General features: G+C 42.3%; 1 protein-coding gene and 1 long non-coding RNA gene across 11 annotated transcripts in view; both read left to right on the top strand.

Annotated features, from left to right (window-relative positions):
- LOC142777415 (uncharacterized) overlaps window positions 1-21,084 on the top strand; it is a 498,660-nt gene that overhangs the window by 202,975 nt on the left and 274,601 nt on the right. The window lies entirely within an intron of this gene.
- On the top strand, window positions 12,523-15,748 carry LOC142776783 (uncharacterized). Its single transcript, XR_012887805.1, has 2 exons — window positions 12,523-12,698; window positions 13,144-15,748. It is a non-coding gene; the product is annotated as an uncharacterized LOC142776783 (long non-coding RNA).

Raw genomic sequence — 21,084 nt, 5'->3', positions numbered from 1 at the left:
GGTGGAAAGTTGTGTGTTTGTCCACCCTAATTTCTGAACATTTTTCTTGTAATTGCTGTACTATAGTCAAAAAGCTACCAATAACGTCTCCTATATTTTTCATGGGCTGATTGTCTATTCTCATTGAAGGACTGCATATATATCTGCACTGCTTTGTAATAAATTTCAGTTCGAAGATGGTGCTACATCTTTGTATCTTTTGTCCCTCCCATTGCATTTGCTTCGAGCAGCCTTGGCAGGCGAGTTAACTTGTGGCATAGATATGGGGGGGGGGGGGGGGGTTGTCTACAAAATATAAACAAGTGACATATGCTGGAACACACTTAAATTCAAATTTACAGTGCTTGTCATGCCATTACTTGCAGAACACCCCTTTTATTTCTGTGTAAACAACCCACTGCCTTCTTTGTCATAAGTTTGTGTTGGCTTTCACAACCCTTGCAAGTGCTCTCCTAGCAGACTTCTTCAAATGAAGAGGGGGCCGACTTGCATGGGAGCACAAAGGCTGATGTCCTTGCTTTGGCTGCGCATTTTTATGGGTCATGCATATTTACATCTCAGGGGCAATTCTCATTGCACCCAGAAAGCTTTCATTTAAGAACGTTGTCTGTACGGTGACCACGTCCATGCAGTTTTGTGTTCATGTAGCCAGCTATGTCTGCATGAAAACCACGTTACGTCCCTCCTCACTTGTTTAGCGCCCTCTGAAACTGAAATCGTAGCTGAGCACTTTAAAACCTTTTTCTAGGTAACTAACTGTTCCATTCACGATGAGTGTGTCATTAACTACTTATTGCAACAAAAAAAAAACGCTATGCAAATATTTTGTGTGAGTACTCAGGCTGTGTCTATGAAAGATAATTCAGCCCTTAAATGCTCCTTTTGTTCTGTGACATGCAGGAGGGTCAGTGGCTCAGACAGGAACCTTAAATAATGATACACTCTGTGCGCACCATTGCAGTCTATAAACAGCAGTTTAAAGGTTTCTCGGAATGCTTGCGTGGGTTGATGGGTTAGGCCAATTTTTGAAGACAGTGTCTTTCTTGCACTTCGTCCAGGTCAAAGGGTCAGGGAGATAGTAGAGGTGGAGGAGACTGCGAGGTCAAGGGTTGCATGTGTAAGCATGCTATCGTTGCACCTTTTAGAGAAAGAGCATTCTCTTTTGGCAGGATTTAGAGATGCGAGCAGTTAGGCTACATCTTTTTCGTTTCGCTTATCCTGATATTTTTATTCTGGTGCTTGGTTTGGTGCTTTTATTTCTAGTATTTTTGTATACAGCTTACCCTTGCTGTAACTAGATGGAAAGATGAACAGAAAAGTTTTGGTGTTGCAAGGGTTTTGTTATTGGAAAATAACACAGCACTTACTGAAATACGCAAAGATGCATACCATCGAGAAACAAAATTGAGGACAGAAAAGGAAAGGCGTCACTTCCAACTAACTTTATTCTTGGAAAATGTGCGAAATATACAAGCGCAGCAACAATGCACGTGCTCTTTGCCTCACATGCTAGTCAAAAAACATGCCATAAGATTCACAAGAAAAAAATGATGACAAAAGAGCCACTGAACAAAAAACGATTCTAAGAAACAAATATTTCCAACCACGCAAAACAACAGATGTAACACTAACAAGCATATCTCCCTTCTTTTTAATGTAGAATGCTTTAATGCTTTAATGCTTTAATGTAGAAATATAATATTAACATGCATATCTCTCTTTAATTTTAATCTAGTATGCTTCCATAATTTCACGTGCCAAGGTATGTATCATTACTCTTTTCAAGGATGCATACACTGGAAAACCTAGCCTCACATTTGCAGAAACCACAATGTGCTGGCAAATATGCCGGAAGTTTATTTTTCGCAGGAAGTTCTTGCTCTCTAATTCTGTCCTTTATGCACTGGCACGTTTGCCTGCACATTGTGGTGCCTGCAAGTGTGAGTCTAGGTTTTTCAGGGTATCCTTTCTTGGAAAGAGTAATGACACCTTAGCACGCAAAATTATGGAAGCATACTAGATTAAAATTAAAAAGAGATATGCATGTTAATATTATATTTGTTGCTCTGTGTAGTGGGGAATTTCAATCTTCAGAATATTTGTTCATCGTTTGATCTCAATCTAATCGCGTTTTTTTTTACTAGCATGTCAGGCAATGTGCGTACGCAAGCTTGCTATGCTTATATATTTCGCTGATACTCCGAGAATAAAGTTAGTTGCGAGTGACGCTCTTTCTGTTCTGTCCTCAATTTTCTTCCACGATAGTATGCATCTATTTAGAATTAGGTAAGCATGTACCAACTAGCCCAACAAAATTATTTATTAAGGTGGTGGTCCCACTCTGGCAGCACCAGCTCTGCATTTTATTCACTGTTTGCTGACGTTCTATGCTCAGCCTATTAATGTGAATTATTTTGCATTAGAAAGCTTACATTCCCCACTTTTTAATGACAGCTAGTATTGTCGCCTAGTCTGAAGTGGTTTTGCATAGCACTCGAAACAGTGCGAGCAAAGAACAGTGCTTTTGCTGTACAAGCCTCTCTTGCACTGGAAGTGTGGCAAAACTGTTCAGCATAATCAAATGAAATTTCCTGATCCTCTTCATAAAGCATTATGCAAGGTTTCTATGAAGAAACGTAGCCAGTAAAGCAATCAAAAAGTCATGCAGGCTTCAATCAAAATGAGCAAAACAATGTAGGTTTATGAGTGAATAACTTTTTTTTTTGTGTAGAACAACAATATTGAATGAGTTTCCAGGCTACATAGTACCTAATGTCTGCGCGAAGTTGTTTCGCATTCTGACGAATGGCTCTTGAATGATAACTGCTTGAATTCACAAATTTATGGATCCACTTGTTCAGGCATTACCGATGAGGTGGAAAAACTGTCCAAGATGAAAACCTGAAATTTTCAATATTGAAGCAGCAATTCTTTCTATGCAGAAAAAAACTGTCATAAGTTACTTAGAAGAATGTAAGACAGAGTAAATTTAGCTCATTTTTCTGCTTGCCAGGTTTGTGCTAATTTAATTTTTTTCTTTTATTGCTAATTCACAATTAACGCACATTATCAGGACTATGTCATGTTTTGTAATTACCAGTGCTCACTAACCTTGCGTATCAGCGCATGACTCAAAAGATTTTCAACAATTAATCAATATTACAAACATTTTTTGGTGGTGGCGTCATCTGTGAATAGAACCATGAAGTCATCTCGTGTCAGTTTTGATGTTTGTCAAAAGTGATGCCACTAAACTTGACTATGCCGCCGAAGCACGTATGGGTTATTTCTCCAGATTTCCGACTTCAGTATCGAGCCCAGTGGGTAAATTTAGTCGCTACATCTCTAATACACAACGTAACCCCAAGAGGCTGCTGAAAAAAAAAGAAAGAGACACAGTGACAGAAAGAAAGAAGGGAACAAAGCGTGCCACAATCCTGACCAAGTGGTTTGGCAATTGTGCCGAAGGTTCCAGGACCTGCTTGGCTGCTCGCCTTTTTAGCCAGGGGACTGCAGTAGCGTTTCTGAAATACACAGAGAACTTGACCTTGCCTTCTATTTTTGAGACTCGTAGGACATTACCTGGTGATCATTACTTTGCGGGGAGGTGAGGAAGGTTCAGCAGTGTGTGTTCCACGTGACACTGGTTGAAGCGTAGTATAACATTGCATCTTTTTTGAGAGACTAGTCTGCACATGTGAAGGAGTGGCGACATGACGTGCATCGCATTTTTTTTTCTTAAGAGAGAATGGGAGGTCACGACGCCAAGCAGCCTCTATAAACGTTGCACAGTGGGGCGACAGTTGCTAACTGAAAGGTAGCTTGAATCGTCTGCAAATCATTCCTGAAAAATGCTAAGCCCCGGAGATTTTTTTACGAGTGCGTGGCGGATATGTTCAAAGGCTACGGAGCCCCAGTTTCAATATTGGTGACCTTCATAGAGGTGCTTTTCAGACTAGAAAAGGGCCCATTGACAAGTTTGTGCATAGTTTGCAAGCAAGTTAGTGGAAAACAAACTTGCATGTGCGCAGTAACTATGTTATAAACTCTGAGTTAATCAGCCATATTTTCCTGACAGCAGGAAAAAGTGCGGATGGCTGCGTGAGCTCTATAGCATTCCCATCCACGCTCAGCAAAACAAACACCATGTCTTGACTTCTTTTGGAATTTGGAAACAATATTTTCGGTATGCCAACTTCTTGATAAAAAAGTCAAATTACGGTAAAACATGTATTGCGATTGATCATTGTGTCCTCGAAGATCATTGATGTGATGTCATTTGCTTGTTGTAGTGGGCGGCTACTGGTCTAGCAGAGAGGTAGCAGGAATGAAGCTTGAACTGCACGAAATAGACAAGATGGTCACCATTTACCTCTAGCAAAGCTTGGCTTTGGCAAATAATCTGTTCGCTCATGTAGGTTATGGTATATCTTACTTTCTAGGCACCCGGCCTTCGCTGACCACAGCGGCACATAACGCATTTACTCTCAGCATCGGCCTATATAGACACCTAGAACATGAGACGTTCCCAGAAAACGTGGACGCACTCAAGCGTATTTTTCCGACGAACTTCTTCGAGTGCTCACTGGTTGCAGCCACAAATGTGTGAGACGCCTATTCTCCTGCACCTCCCAAATGACAAATGCAATACCCGGACTGGTTTTGCTGCTTCTACTCGGTAAGCCAAGGGTCCCAATCAGCTAGCGTGCTGTCCAGACGCTAAAGATGGTAAAAGCACAAAGGGGTGGGAGAGGGGGAGGCGATCTCAAGTTTGAAACAAAAGAATTGGAACCTTGAAAAAAAGACTGCGTGAGTTTTCGCGATAACCATATGACATGCTAGTGCTATGAGTACTCACATAGGTGAGCACTAATGAAGCAATCGTTGCGTGTGATCACTTCGTATAACGCACCACGGTGGTGCTCTTCTAAAACTGGAATGAAAATATCTGCTGTACCATGTGCACAAACTGATCAGATTCTGACAGGTTTTCTGTCGCATGCATGAAAGCTCAGTAAGTGCGCAGGTGGGGTGTGAAATTTCTGTGCCAAAAAGACTCCCAAGATCTCATATGCGTTTGTCTTAGAGGATTTGAACGCCGAAGCATCCATCCTTTTCTGCTTCTCGGTCGAGTGTATTCTTTTGTCAGAAGCTTTCTGCACCTCATGTGGTTTGTCAGTTTCTCGGGGATCTGCCCAATTCAGACCAAGTTGCGATGTCACTTGATGACGTCATGATTTCAGAAGTTTTTGTGATATATGATGTCAACCAATGATTTTAATTAGCACTTGTGGAGACAGCGAACAGGCACTTTTCGTGCTTAATAAGGCCTCAAAACTTTCTTGGCCATATGTACTGTGCTGTTTATTTTGTAGGAGTGCGTGAATATTACTAACTTTTCACACCGAATTGAATACTGCCTAAGGTATATCAAATAAATACCCACTTTTTAGATTAGAAATCTGCGTGAATAGAATATCATTAGATTCGTTGTTCAAAGTTCAGCGGGTGCAATTAGCATCTGTTTTTGAAATTAATTGCGGTGTGAGCGGAACTCGTTTTATAGCTGAAAGAATTGACTCACATGTTTCACTAAATCTGAGCACTGCATTCGTGCATGTAAGTGAGACTGCCCTCCAAGTATGAATGTTGCGCTGCTTAACCTCATCTTTCCCTCTGTAGGATGGCTCACCACGCTTGCACCACATGATGATCGATGTCACCCTGATCCCCCTTCATATTCTTGAAGGTGTCAATTAGCTATGTGAGAAAGAAAAAGAAAATGGCAACCGATACATCTGTTTAGCGATGCATGGAGCTAGTAATGTTTTGGCTGGCAAATTCCTTCCGCCGTTCATGCCCATCAAATCACCATTTCTTCGCTCACTGCAAGGCATAAAAAAGGGGGTTTGTGCAATGATAGCCAGGCCCCGCCGCGGTGGTCTAGTGGCTAAGGTACTCGGCTGCTGACCCACAGGTCGCGGGTTCGATTCCCGGCTGCGGCGGCTGAATTTCCGATGGAGGCGGAAATGTTGTAGGCCCGTGTACTCAGATTTGGGTGCACGTTAAAGAACCCCAGGTGGTCGAAATTTCCGGAGCCCTCCACTACGGCGTCTCTCATAATCAAATGGTGGTTTTGGGACGTTACACCCCACAAATCAATCAATCAATCAATGATAGCCAGAAAGTAGTAAAAGATAGTTTTCCGGGTAGCTTCTGTATGTAGCGACATAAGTACCAAGCGGACCATGCGCAACACCCGCAGTATATGTGCAGAGGGGTCCACTGTTGAAGGCAACGCTGGAGCACTCTGGTGTTTTTCTTTTTTACAAACTGCCACATCTAGTGGCCACGTGATCAAGTAGAGGAGGTGACATTTAAGATTCCCTGAGACGGGTTTGCAAACCTCGCCAGCTATCGCTCGTGTCTCTCAACTCACTACATTCCCCCTGTAAGGTTTCAAGAACGAATATGAATAGCATTGGCAGTGAATAAAGCTACCGGCTGGAGAGTAAAGCCCTGAAAAGGGCGCCATCTTAGAACTTCTGTTGAAGGAAGAGTGCATGATGTAAAGCAGAAGTGGAGAAAGGGAAGTAGCAGGACAGGACGTCTGACATTATGCCGCAGGAACGTCTGACATTAAGCACATCAAGGTGCTACCTCACAAAGACTGGTGTGCAGCTGCGGCCTGCTAGCAATGTTTCAAAAATACAGGCAGATCTTGAGAAACACTGAAAGTAAATAGTTTATCGAAACAGAAGCTGCTCTCAAAAGGAATTTTGATGCTTTTGTGTTTTTTTTCCTGTTTTTGTTCAGTCTGCTTTGAGCTCCGACAGAGGCATTATAGAGTGATGCGTATTAGAGTAATTTGATTGTCAGAAAGATAGTATGTGGTAACAAAGTGTCGTAAAATGCTGGTATTTGGTTGCTTTGCACAAGGCAAAATGTTGTTAACATAAGGTATACCAGTATAATGAAGGTTAGGCATTTTACGTGGGTTAGCCATGTTTTGTTGTGAATTTGCAGCTTAACATGGAATTCAAGGGAATTCTTCTGCGAAGCCACCAATACAGTGTCTTCATGACGAGGAAGTACATCAATTTTTAATCTTATACGACAAAACGTAGAGCAAAAAACTAAGCTTGTCCTATTCTTTAAAAATTTAGGAAATTTCACTTAAGGCAAATGCATGAAATTGGATCAAGTTTGTTTTGATGCTTTGAATTTAGAAGAAGCAATCTGACAGAGTGAGCTGCACTCGTTGATCTAACTACTAACCAAAAATTTGGTAGTCAACTGTTACACTTCTTGAATTAACGCAGGTGGTGTAGCCAAACAGAAGAGACGCATAGATAGCGATTTCCAAGAAAAAAGTTGACTGGCAATAGCTTAATTATGGGATGCTAGGTTATGGGTAGTCAACGCATGGCATCAGTGCTGAGTAGCAATGTTTATTTTACCTCAGGAGGGAATTATGTAAGCTGAGATAGAAAGCAAGTCTATAAATATTTGTTTTTTGTTTGAAGAAATCATTTTTTCTGAAAATCTTTGAACATTTATTCATTTATTTATTCAGAATACTGTCAATCCCATGATGCGATTATTACAGGAGTGGTGTCATATTGTACATATTTAAAACAAGCAATACACAGACTAAAAATACATTTTGCAAGCACTTGAAATTTGTAGCGAATATCTCAAACATAGTGCGAAATTCGTCGCAGTGATAGGCAAAGAGTCTTTAGAAATAAAAACATCAGATGAAATGTGAGGGCAAGCAAAAAAAACAAATACAAAACGAAATTGTACAGACACAGTTAAAACTTGCGACATCATAAATTCAGGAAATCACGGCTAAATAAAAGCCAGCACACATTCACTCGCTCGATTAACAAATTCGTCAACTGTCGACTGTGTCAACACGGTGGGGTGCAGGGCATTTCAAGCGCGTATGGCTAGCGGTAAAAAAGAGTTGCCAAAAACATTGTTCTTGAAGGGATACTCATCAAGTGTGTGACAACGTTTATTTCGTGTTTGGCGCTTACTGTTAACCTTAACATAATTAGCCGGATTTATTTTCAAATAGTTGTGTAGCACCGGATACAAAAATCTCAGGCTATGAAGCTTGGCGCGGCTCGCCAGGGTGGGCAGATCCGCTCTTATCAAAAGAGCAGTAGGTGAGTCGGTACGCCTATAACGGTTATAGATAAAACGAACTGCTTTACGTTCTATTCTTTCAAGCGTGGCTACATGTTTGTTTGTGGAGGGAAACCAGGCCACACTCGCATATTTGAGGATTGGGCAGATAAGCATGGTATACGCTAAATGTTCTGTTTGGGGTGTCGAATGACGAAGTGTTATCTTAAGGAAAAATTACCTGCCGAGTGCCTTCTTTGTAATATGTTCGATATGCGCAGTCCAATTGAAGTCGGACGATATCAAGATGCCTAGATATTTGCAGGCAGCGACGTTGTGAAGTGGGACATTTCCCAGCGAATACAAAAAAATTGCCCTCGCTTTTTTTCGTAATTGACGTGGCGACAGTTTTCTCAGTATTTATTTCCATTTGCCACTGTCGACACCAGGTTACGACCTTTTTTAGCGAATCATCTAGTTTTAAATGATCCTGGTAGCTGTCTATTTTCTTGGTACAGGATACAATCATCTGCGAACAATCTGATTTTTACATTGGCTATGTCTGCAACGTCATTAATAAAAAGAAAGAACAACGTGGGGCCTAAAACAGAACCCTGGGGCACTCCCGATAATACTGGAACCGTGTCAGACACATGTGCACCATATTGAAGAAATAGGTAGCCTTCGATCAAATAGTGTTCGATCCACTTGGTCATAGGTCCGTTTCCCAGTATACCGGTTAGCTTTTGGATCAGTTTGGGATGGGAAACGCGGTCAAAAGCTTTTGACAAATCTAAAAAGACTACGTCAATCTGCGATTTATCATTAATGCCATTGGCAAGATCATGCAAGGTCTCAACCAGCTGTGTGACAGTAGATAGTCCGCGACGAAAACCGCGTTGATTAGAATGGAGAATAGCATTTTATTCCACGTATTCGGTAAGGGACTTTAGAATAATATGCTCAAGCATTTTGCAGGAAGTACACGTAATAGAAATTGGTCTGTAATTAGATGGACAAGACGAGTCACCACTTTTGTGAATGGGAAGAATTTTTGTAATTTTCTATTCCGATGAAACCTGGCAATCCTTAAGCGATTTCGAAAATATAAGGAAAAAGTATTTACACACAGATTCAGCGTAACGCTTTAAAAACGCATTGGGAATCCCGTCGGGTTCACTACCTTTCTTGCTATCAGTGTTCAATAACAGTGATAGCAAACCCGGCTCAGACAGCTGAGGCAAGCTTATAGTACTTAAGTTTTTACCCCGAAACACAAGCGACGTATGTTTACCATTGTTAGCTGTGAATACAGACTGGAAGTAAGTGTTAAATGAATTAGCTTTCATTAATTCCTGCTCCGCTGAAATTACAGTAGAGAGGTTGTTTTTTGAACCAAGATATTGCCAGAACTTCTGGGGCGACTCTCTTATAAACTTACTTAGTGTTGTGCTGCAGAAGTTCTATTTGGCACAACGGATTTTTACCCTCAATTACCGGGACAAGCAAGCTATTTTTTCTTGGAAACCATAGACCGGACTTGATTTGTTAGATTTTCTTAGTCTTTTTATTTTACGTTTAGTATGAATGATTTCACGTGTGATTCAAGGGTTGTGTTTTTTTGTGACTTTAGCAACCTGCGGAACAAAGCTGGTCATAAAATGAGTAATGATAGCTTTAAATTTAGCCCAATTTACGTCAATCACCGAAGACTCATCAGCACACATATCGAGAAAGTTATGGAATTCATGCTCTAAATATGTCATAACTACAGCGTCATCGGCTTTATGAAACGCTGGGGCATACTTAACCGGCCCTCGTATGCGAGTGGGGCATTGTACTGGCAGGCTGCATAAACCATTTTATGATCAGATAACACCTCCAGGGTTTCCGTTAAGATATACGTTGATGGGAAATGATCACTGACAAAGATGAGATCTAGTAAAGAACTAGATTCCCGTTGTTCACGGGTTGGCGTGGGAACAAATCGTGTGAGATTAAATGACAATAGGTAATCGCTTGAAAGGTCATTCCTAGCTGTTCCTGTACTCAGACGTTCCCAAGTTACATCGGGCAGATTGAAGTCAACAGCCATGATAACAGCGCCACTGGTCACATGGTTGTGCATGTAGTCATATAACGTTTCCAGATAAGCCAATTGCGCTTGTGGGGGTCTGTATACCGCACCGATAGATATTGATTGATTTGTGGGGTTTAACGTCCCAAAACCACCATATGATTATGAGAGACGCCGTAGTGGAGGGCTCCGGAAATTTCGACCACCTGGGTTTCTTTAACGTGCACCCAAATCTGAGTACACGGGCCTACAACATTTCCGCCTCCATCGGAAATGCAGCCGCCGCAGCCGCACCGATAGATATAGTGACACCATTTAGAGAAACCCTGCACCAGACCGCTTCGACCTATGCCAAATTAACATGGAAATAAAACTCTTCTCTTTAGTGATTATAATATGTACTCGGATCCGACTTTACACAACAAAATATAACAAATATGCTCACACATTTCGCCTCCTAGGTGAGTGGCATCCTCAGTGTGCACTGGCACCAAATATGTGGAGGTGGCCGAATTCACTGATTGTCTCGTATGTGTCTACTCATCCAGATGGAGGTCGTAATTGTTGTTACACGCTGGCTGGTTACGACGGTCTAACCATGACTCGAAAAGCTTTCTCTTCCCTCTTTTTAGATGCGGAAGCATCTTATACTCGCGCCTTGTAGTGCGCCGTCCGCGCCGTCCGCGCCGTCCGCACCGCTTCTCGAACATTCGACAGCTGACGCGCGCGCATGCGCCGTCGCGCCGTCGCCCACTCTTCCACCATCTGTGCATCCCTTCCTCCTCTACACACCGCGCGTGCTTCACTCCTCCACCATCTGTGCACCCTTCCTCCTCTACACACCATGTTCGACATCTACAATTCTCCTGATTCTCCAGTGGACGCGCATGTGGCGTCGCGCTTCGAGAACATTCAACAGCTGACAGTGCATGCGCCGTCGAGCTGTATATATACTCAAGGTCGGCGCTCGCTCGCTCAGTTGCCGCTAGTCGGTTGGTTTGTACGGCGCGTCGACGTCCAAGATCGCGGTGAAATGAATTCCAACGAATCCACAAACACAATGATCGACGTCCCTTCGACCAGCGCCGCCCTTTCGCATACGTGTGTACGTGTTCACTCATTTAACACCCCCTCCTACAACCACGTTAACCAATTTAGCCATCGACCCAAGTAAGTCGCAATTTAACACCCCATTTCACAACCACGTTAACCAATTTAGCCATCGACCCAAGTAAGTCGCACTTTAACATCCCGTTAACCAATTATATGGTCCGCATCCTCCTCAGTGTTCCCCCGAGGGAAGCTGCGGGCAATTTTTTTCTTCCTGAGCCAGCGTCATCGAATTGCGGAAGTCAAAGGCATGCCCCATTTTCAAGCAGTGTTTGATGAGTTTTGTCTGAAAATGCGTGGTTTTTGTGATGTCTTTTTGTGTTCATTAAAATTCGTTGACCACTTCCTGCCAGTTTTGTTAATATAAGTGGTGTCGCAGCCACCGCACAGGAACTTGTAAACAACCCTGTTTTGATCATTCGCAGGCGTGCTGTCTTTGAGCTTAGAGAGCACGTTTACCCTGGTATTATGAGGCTTGAAAATTGTTTTAATTCCCAGTGAACGAAGTGCTATTCGAACAATGTCTAAAAAACTTTCAATGTAAGGTACAGAAACAATGGGTTTTGTGTTTTCTCGCGGCACACGCCTTGTTCCCTTTTGCATGTGTTTCTGGGTGTCGTTGATAAACCTGTTCAGATAATGGTTTAATTACAATTCACCAACCACGTTATCCATCTATATGACTGCAAAGGCTGATCAGTGATGTATGCGACACCACGTGCATGAATTAAATAGGCTGGAAGCGACCAACAGGGCTCAAAGAGCACAAAGGAGACATTGCCAAAGCCATCCATGCCACGCATTATAAGACAAAACTCGTCGAACACTGCTCAAAGACGGCACATGCCTTCGGCTTCAGTAATGAGACAACGTTAGCTAGGGAACAAAAGGGGGGGAAGAGAAATCTTCTCGAGCCGTGATTCATTAGTGTCACAAGTTGGCGCGCGACAACAACCGCGGCCACAAACTAATCGACATACGAGACAAGCAGCAAACTGTGTAACCTCTGCTCATTTGGTGCCAGGGCATACTGAGGATTCCAGCTACATATATGGCGAATCATCTATGTAGTTTTTGCTATATTTTTCTGTGTTAAGTATAAGTCTATATTTTTAATCATGAACTGGCCTGTCTTTTGGAACATTTTTACATCTGCTCCTTAGTTATAACTCTGCCACATACTGTGGTGTACCAAAAAACATGCTGATAATTTTATTTTGATGTTTTGGATTGCTTTTTTTATTTTGTTTTATGTACGTATGCACGTGCCGGAAGAAGAAAACAAGCAGCACAATTTCATCTTACTTTGCCACTCCACCAATGCAGCTGATGTGGTGTGACAGGCAGGAATACTATGCTGTGAGTGGTCTCTTTGGTAAGAACCATATTATATGGCAATTTTAAACTACTAACAATTTTCTTTGTGAATCATTTATAATAATTAACTCAACGAACATCGTCAACCTGGAAATAACTAGAAAGACTGAATATGTTTGAGCTGAAGAACTGAAATAAGACTGTAAATAAGCTCGAAATGTTGATTTTTTGCCATCATTAATGAGTAAGGAGCCAATCATTCAGCTCAATAAAACTTCACAAATTTCATCTCTGCACTATTTAAGTTTCCTCACTGCTGTGTTTTTTCACTGCTGGATTGTTACATAGCTTTCTGTCAGTCCTGGCACAGCTTTCATAGGATGTTGCAGACAGATTTTGTCAGCCGATTCTCTGCATTTTTTAGAGAAGTGTTCCCATTTATTTATTTTGTTTACTGGATAAACTACTAGTATGGGTCTAATCACTTCCTCTTCATAATGCAGGCCCTCATTGCCAACCGATTGTCTCGCACCATGGCTTGTTCCACGGTCGTCACAGCCATCACCCTGCAATTGATGCTTGCTGACATCGTCGGGAGTGTACCCCTCTTGGACGTACCCTGACCTTGCGAGCTTGTTCACTCAAGTCGAACCACACTGGCAAAGTCTTGAGCAAAGACTGGCAACTTCAACGTGCTGCTCAGTTTGCATAAGTGAACTCCACTGGGCATGTGAACTGTTGTGGCGGTATGGCTGTTAATTGCTTCTCTGATGGTGATATAGGTCGGTGTAAATTTGTCATTCTACTCTAAAAGATTGCATTTCCTGTGCCTGCTGCTGTTCCTGTGCCCACAAGTATGATTGTATGTGTATCCGTAGTTGAAATTTGTGGCATTACGTTTTAGTGAGAAATAGGGTATTCGGTCATAATACTCGTTCTGAATACCTTCGAAAAATTAACTTCCTTCCTAACGACTTCCGCAAACAAGTGAGGATACTTTGCCACTTTTCCAAAGATGCGCATAACCGCTCGCTACAAAGAACCAACTTGGAAGCTGCATTCACTGCAAATCCAAAAAAGTTAAAAAAGTTAAATGGCTAAAATTATGGGCACAGACAATGCAAGAAATGCATAAATGAAAAATACTAGACAGTTATGCAGAGCAGTGCATAACAATCGAAAGATGGTTTGAGCTCACTTCTAGATACAAATTAATACAATCTGGACTGAATAAACAAGAATAATTGTGTCAAGGCAGTTTAATCATCCAATGGACAAAAAGACAACAATTTGTTAATGAACTGAACAGAAAATAGTTGTATACCTTGGGTATTCGTTTCGTGACCAATATTTCTCACTTGGTTGTGGCTGGGAGGTCACTGCTTTGCGCGGAGTACACTGAGCAGTTGCTCCACTGATCGCATTTCGCTTTTTCTGCCCAGATGTCAGCTACCTTAACTTTCAAAGGCATATTTTTTATGTGATCGATCGGCCACATTTATCGAACCCCTTTTCACTGAATGCATGTCAGGCAGTAATCATGAAGTTCAGCTGCTTTCAAACTGATAAGCTTCGTTTGATGTGCAACATGTTTTGCTGCACAGATATCGGCAGATTTTTCTGTTTTGGTAAAAACAATTCTTGTTTTGAACCTTTTAAGCTCCGTCGAAACAAGCTGTACCTGAGTTGGATGTGCCAGTTTTTCAATGCTGCTATATAGTCTCTGTTCTTGAAATCATGACGTAGACAGTCAACAGCAGTGGCAATCATCATTGTATAAAATTCATCCATCACTGTTGGAAAATTACCGCCAAGGCAATGGCTGTCTATGGTATTCGTGTCCTCTTATGTATTTAACACATAGCAGTTTCGCCAGCGTCTTCTTCCTTGCCTATTCACTTTCCCACTGATGTTGTGAATGCTATACATAAAAGCTTTTTTCGTCGAACTTTTGCTAAACTTGTATGAACAAGTTGTGCTTTCATTTTCCACCTGTATTTGTTTTTACGACCCAGCAGTTGACATAGTATGAAAGAAACTTGCAACGTGCCTTGTCCATATTTATTACTGAATGCTTAAAATGTTTTGTAACACTCCCATTCATGTCTTTCTCTGCGACAACAAATAAATAAGAAGTAATAATCTTTGTAAATAAATGTCTTCCTTTTTTTTATATGACGTTCAGGTAATTCAGCATGCTCTTTCTTGCCTAAGCTGTGCGAATGCATGTCCTCATGGTTGCTGCAATTCTGCTCTGCACATAAAAATACTGCACTCTCAGCACATGCTCACTTATTGTAGTGATTGCTTACACAGAGCAAAACCACATTTTTCAGTGCTTTAAAAAAATGCAGTATGTATATCACATGTGTTGGAAGCTTTCGAATTTGAAAAGTGTGTTTTTGGTCTTACGGACATGCACAAGTGTGTTTTGGCATTTTTATAGCTTGGTATTTCAACACCACTTGTTTATGCATGACCGAATGTGTTAATAAAGTGCTGTTAGGAAACAATTTTTGTGCGTGGACAATACTACTGCAATTTTTCACACCATACCAGAGCTTTTTCCAAGCCAGAAGTTTCAGGGAGGTTGCCGTAACAAGTGAACATACCTTTTACTAATAACGCACACACAGTAGTATATATTTTCTACGCATGACGCATGAAAGTCAACCCGTCACACAGCAATGTTGACATCATGTTGCTGGAATGCTGCCATCACGTTGTTAGTATGTTGACATCATGTTGCTGGCATGTTGACATTACTTTGCTGCTATGTTGCGAAAACAGTGCCGTGATGTTGAAAATGTGATTCTGGACGTTGCCATATCGTCCTAAATGTTACAAGCAACGTTATCATGCGATCAAAAAAGAAGACGTTAAGCGCGTTTAGGCAACGTTGCTGACTGACATCTGGGCACTTTCATTCAACATTGGGACAACATTCTGCGTTACTTGGGTTCACTTATCTTTTCCGAAAGAGAGTATTTTTTTCTCGGTTAAGATTATTTTGTCATGGTCACGCATGTGTTGTTGCAGATGAGCCCTGTTCTTGTGCGTGGTATAAAATCGCTCTTAGCACCTTCAATAAAATTCAGTTGACAGTCAGCGTTCTTTCCTGTTCCTTTTGTGATAAGATTTTCATTATGAAAAGAACTTTATTTCCTTTCAATTTAGGTATAAGGATGAGTTTTCGTTGTATCACAACATGGTGCGAATTACAACTCAATGCGGCCAAAAATCACGATTTTGTGAAATTCGTGACATTTTCTTGTATATTTCAGCAGCTTCAGAGGTCTATTTTTTTCTCAAAATATACGTTATGTGGAGTAAGTATTCACTGCTCAGATATTCATACAAAGTGCAACATCGCAATAAAAATGCAACCGTAACACATTTAGGCTTCATTCTTGGAAACGAATGTGGCAAAAAAATGCACTAATATTACTGAGCTTCAAATACCTTACACAAGCACATTTACTTAACATGTACACCAAATTTGCTTTAGAACAAATGAGCGGTACCTTTAAAATGAAATTTTCCACAAACAACACTCAGATGGCATTATGTCAGGAAGTCCAAAAGGCAGCCACATAAACAAAACTTTTTTGCTCGCTGAAGTATTCTAGCAGTTCACTGTTTTCAACGCAGTAAGGCAGCGCACTTTTTTTCAATACCTTTCAGATGGTCGCCAAAGTGGCTGGGACGTTTGGCATGGAATGGTCTAGCTATATTTAAGCAAAATAACTTACACAAATAACAATATGTACTCATCTAGCATGACCACACTGGAAAAATATGTTCAGACATTGTGACACTAAATCTTTCAGCGTCGTACTGCCTGAACAACTTCGTTGATAAACTCCGAACTCACGCCAAGAAAAGGCCGCTCTATTACGGTGGTTGTTAAAGGCCTTGCGGCTGTAGACAATGCTGAAAATAGAAAAAAATAACTCATCTGTGCTGCCACTCCTTCTTCGTTATTACTGACACGGAAGATTTTCAGTCAACCACGTGGAGGTTCAGGAACTAGGCTTCTTGTAGGCTGGGGCCGAGGTAGACTACGCAGGGCGTCAGCGGCACCCTCTCGTCCTGTAATAAGAGCAAATATGATTTCTCATAAAATGACGTTCTTGCTGTTCTGCACCATATATGAAGAATGTGTAGTGTGTATCCTTTCAAATGGCGTGTAATTGACATTACACTGAACTCGAAGCATACAACTCATACATTCCAATAATTTTGTACGATGCAGATAAGATAGTTTTCCAGCCTACAGTAAATTCCCGAATTGAGGTGAAGTGTAAAACTACAGCTCAAAAATGGCACTTACGAAAGCCTGAACTCACCTAAGAATCAAATTCCTTATTAGGTGATGAGCCATTGTGGAAAACAATTTTTAAAGTACAATGTTCAGAACATGTAGCATTAATCAAAACGCACAAGAAACTTACCTCTTCATGTACAAACAGTGAAGACATGTCTGCTTTTTCTTTTACATGAAAACAAATTATCTTGGGCGTGGCACCAGTGAAGAGGTCTGCAAAGAAATTAAAAGATTTACTGAATTTAAACACGCCTCTCACAAGTAGAGGAATTGTGACAATTCAGCAATCAGTACAAATCTGACTGCCTCTATAAGGGTATAAAAAATGAATTATTTACTTGTTCTTTCTACCCTCACAAGAAGCTCCGTCCATGGCATCTAATCCGAATTTGATGCTGTGCTTCCTATTTGTCTGCTTATTAGACGTAGGACTGCGAACGTGTATTTTGTGCACCTAATCTAGAACATCAATTGGTCTTCTACAATTAATTCATATTAATTCATTGTAATTTATTGAAAGGTGTGATAGCTCGTCCAGTTTTTAAAGAGTTGCGGGCCTGCAATAGGCACTGCCTAGCACGTATGAAAGCATTTCTTTTTTTAAAAATTTTTTCAAAGCTTGCTTTCAGAAAAAGCACTTCGCATATTTCGACAACCAAGCCCATCCTCTGATGGCAATCAGGGGCACGCTATTAGCGCTTATTTACCATGGGATTTACAAACGTAACCCGTGCCTAAATACTCAGTTAAACGCAATCAAGCAAGTACGAGTGCTCGAACGACACCAACGCACGCGGACGCCGTCTACGTTGCATAAGCCATGGCTTATGCTAGAGCTACCGCACATAGCTCCCACATTCACGTATACTCTCTCGATTCTGTTATAACGCCGAACGTTATCGCAGATGTCAGCAAAGCACGGAAACAGCAAACAGAAACGAGGGAAAGCAACGCACGGCGATGGCCACAACGACGAACCTTTGGAAGTCTTCTAGATCTTTTCCTGTTGCTGGTGACACGTGTCCTAAATATTTTAAAAGAACGACGCGCACGTGCTGGGAGCATCGCGGCATATCAGCACCTCAAACTATACCGTCTTTAAGCAAAAAAAGCCATTTCGTACAGTGCACCTCTGTACATAAATTTTTCTTTTTCTTTCTTTTTTACACTTACCCTTGCAGAAACACGTTGCACATTTAAGTACTGATCGAAATGTTATTACGATGTAGCCTAAAGCGCATCTTGAAACAATATCAAGCAATTTTAGCAGTGCAGAGACAATGTGCGATCAGGAACTAATTGCGCCCTTGTTAAGTGATCACATCATTCATTCTATGAGTGATGCAGGCACTTAAACAACATCGCGCATAGCAGAGTGAACTCTAAGTGACACGTTTACTCGGGAATCTGCAACAGGCCCGCGAACGCATGCTGTTGTAAATGGCTGGCAGCCTACTTCGGCAGAGCTGCTGCAGGCGCCCAGCTAGCACTTTGTGATTACTACCTACAAAAACAGTACACTCCCGTTAACAGGCCCACGTTGTTTATGTTCGCCGCTCCATGAATATTCCTTAATCTGAGCGTCACTTCGAACACGGTGTCATGCGTGACCACCATTGAAGATGCTTCTGTTCGCTGGAACTCACACAGCAACTACGACCCCAGACCAACGCAACGCATTTGAAAGACGGATGAGCCAGAGAGTGAAGGAGGAGGCACTGGCGGCGGCACCGCAGCTGTCGACGCTACTCTTCCCCTGTCTTCAAGGCCGTTGCCGGGGTAAAGTTGGCCAGGGTGAGCAGGAAACCCGCCAAGAGGGCGCCGAAAGGCAAACGCTATGGCGCATACGGCGGGTGGTGGCTTCGACAAGAATGCAATCGAATTGTGCTTCAAGAATGACTTCTTATAAATGGCAACTCTCCTTCCACCCAGCCGCACAGTGGCGCAAGTTATTTACCAGCCTCGCGTTCTTTGAGTATTTTCACAGAATGTGACTGCAGTCGGTGAAAAATGGTGAAGCAAAACTGGCAGGAAACAAAGTCCACCCTGAAACGGCCAGAAACAATAATTATTTCGTCCTCGGTGGGATTAGCGGGAGAGCATCGCTACACCTTTTTTTTTTCAGAGGAATTTTTTTTCGCATTGTCCGTATCTGGCAATTCCGCATATAGTGCTGCAAACACTGAATGCGTAGTCGAAGCTGGAACAAATAATCCACAGTCGTAGATGTTTAGAAGGCTTGTCACGCAGGACTAAACATGCCAAGGTTGTTATACCAAACTTCTTGCTGACCACATGATCAGCACATAATTCTACATGGTTACCCAATCAGCTAGCTAAGCACCTGTACCAAACGCAAGGCACGTTCCTGTTAAATGTTGTTAATAAAAACCATGGTTTTGCATGTGCGCCATCACAGCTTTCCCTGTGAATTGGTCATAACCCACGTTTTTGAGCGTAGAATCGCCTCAGCGCACCTAATCAGCTACCACAGCAAGTTCGTAAGCAATGATGAGGTAGGAGAATGTGCAGCAATTTTCCATATAATGAATAGTCCGTGTACAGTGCGTTAACCACCGCCATTCCTTAGGCCACCTCTAATATAGACTCCCAGTCTGAACAGGTCTGGTACTTTAAAACTAAGAAGCAGTGCCCCCCAGCAAACACACACACACACGAAATTCGAGGGCGCACGGGCTGATACACACGCATACTTATTCACATGTGCACACACATACACTTATACACACATAAGGCCACACACACACGCGACTGTAAACGCACGCATGCATGGGCGTACACATGTGCACAGACACGCTTAACAGAAGCATGGACTCACACATACACGCGCACGCACACATGCAGGGGTGTACACACAATCGCGCTTACACACGAACACATGCACAAGCTCACGCACACACACACATACTCGGGCGAACATTATGTGCGCGTATATAATCCATAGAAAACATGTTATAACCAACGCTAAGGAAAGTTTTCGTAACATGGATTGCAGTTAATTGCCATTATATATGAATCGCGACTTGCTTCTGCTGGCATTCTGCTGCATTCGAAGAACACCTTCACACATTCTAAGTCAATTATTCCGTCATTTAACGCAAGGTTCACATATTTGTACAGTAGCTACGCTGCTCGCCCGCCAATTCGAAGGCCACTGGTTCGATGCCGGCCGTGGCAGTCGCATTAAGACGGAGGCAAAAAGTTGAGCCTGTGCACTGTGCGATATCAGGGCAGGTTAAAAAACACCAAATGGTCAAAATCTTTGGATCTTTCCACTACGGCGACCCTCATAATCATATCGGGGTTTTCGAGACGTAAAACTTCAAATATTATATTTCTGTGTTCTTCTTTTGCTGCATATTGTATCTGATCAATCGTCACCTACACCCTTCTCAGACACAAAAGCACCCTAAGAGCTTATTTTAGAGTGATATCGAGGCAAAGACCCAAACATAAGGGTGCCTTTTTTTTAAATCGACCATTTATGGTGTTAAAGGGTGTTGCAAAAGGTTCTTTCCCGTAAACGCAGCTTTATTACCCTTTTGGGTGTAAACGTTTTTATTGTGTAGCATTGGAAACGCATGGCCCCACCGCGGTGGTCTAGTGGCTAAGGTACTCGGCTGCTGGCCCGAATGTCGCGGGATCAAATCATGGCTGCTGCGGCTGCATTTCCGATAGAGGTGGAAATGATGTAGGCCCGTGTGCTCAGATTTGGATGCACGTTGAAGAACACTAGGTGGTCGAAATTTCCGGAGCCCTCCACTATGGCGTCTCTCATGATCATATGGTAATTTTGGGACGTTAAATCCCACATATCAATCAATCAATTGGAAACGCCTGTGAAACATTTGCGGTGGTTGCCGAGAAAGCACCGCGTGTGAATAAGTCAGCGCCGCCACTCAGTCAACATTTTACCAGTGCAGCGACGACCGCGCGATTGTCGCGCTGTCTTTTTGCCAACTCAACACGCGCCTCCCACAGGCGTGTTCGTGGGCGTATGTCCTATCAAATTCGCACTCTTGAAGGCAGCAAGGATGACTATGGAAGATAAATATAAGAACAGGTGGTCACCAGGGACGCTCGCATCATGGCGGAA

Source organism: Rhipicephalus microplus, chromosome X, assembly GCF_043290135.1.
Source record: "Rhipicephalus microplus isolate Deutch F79 chromosome X, USDA_Rmic, whole genome shotgun sequence".
Lineage (NCBI taxonomy): Eukaryota > Metazoa > Arthropoda > Arachnida > Ixodida > Ixodidae > Rhipicephalus > Rhipicephalus microplus.
Note: the sequence above shows the minus strand (reverse complement) of the source record. Positions and strands in the feature narration are given on the sequence as shown.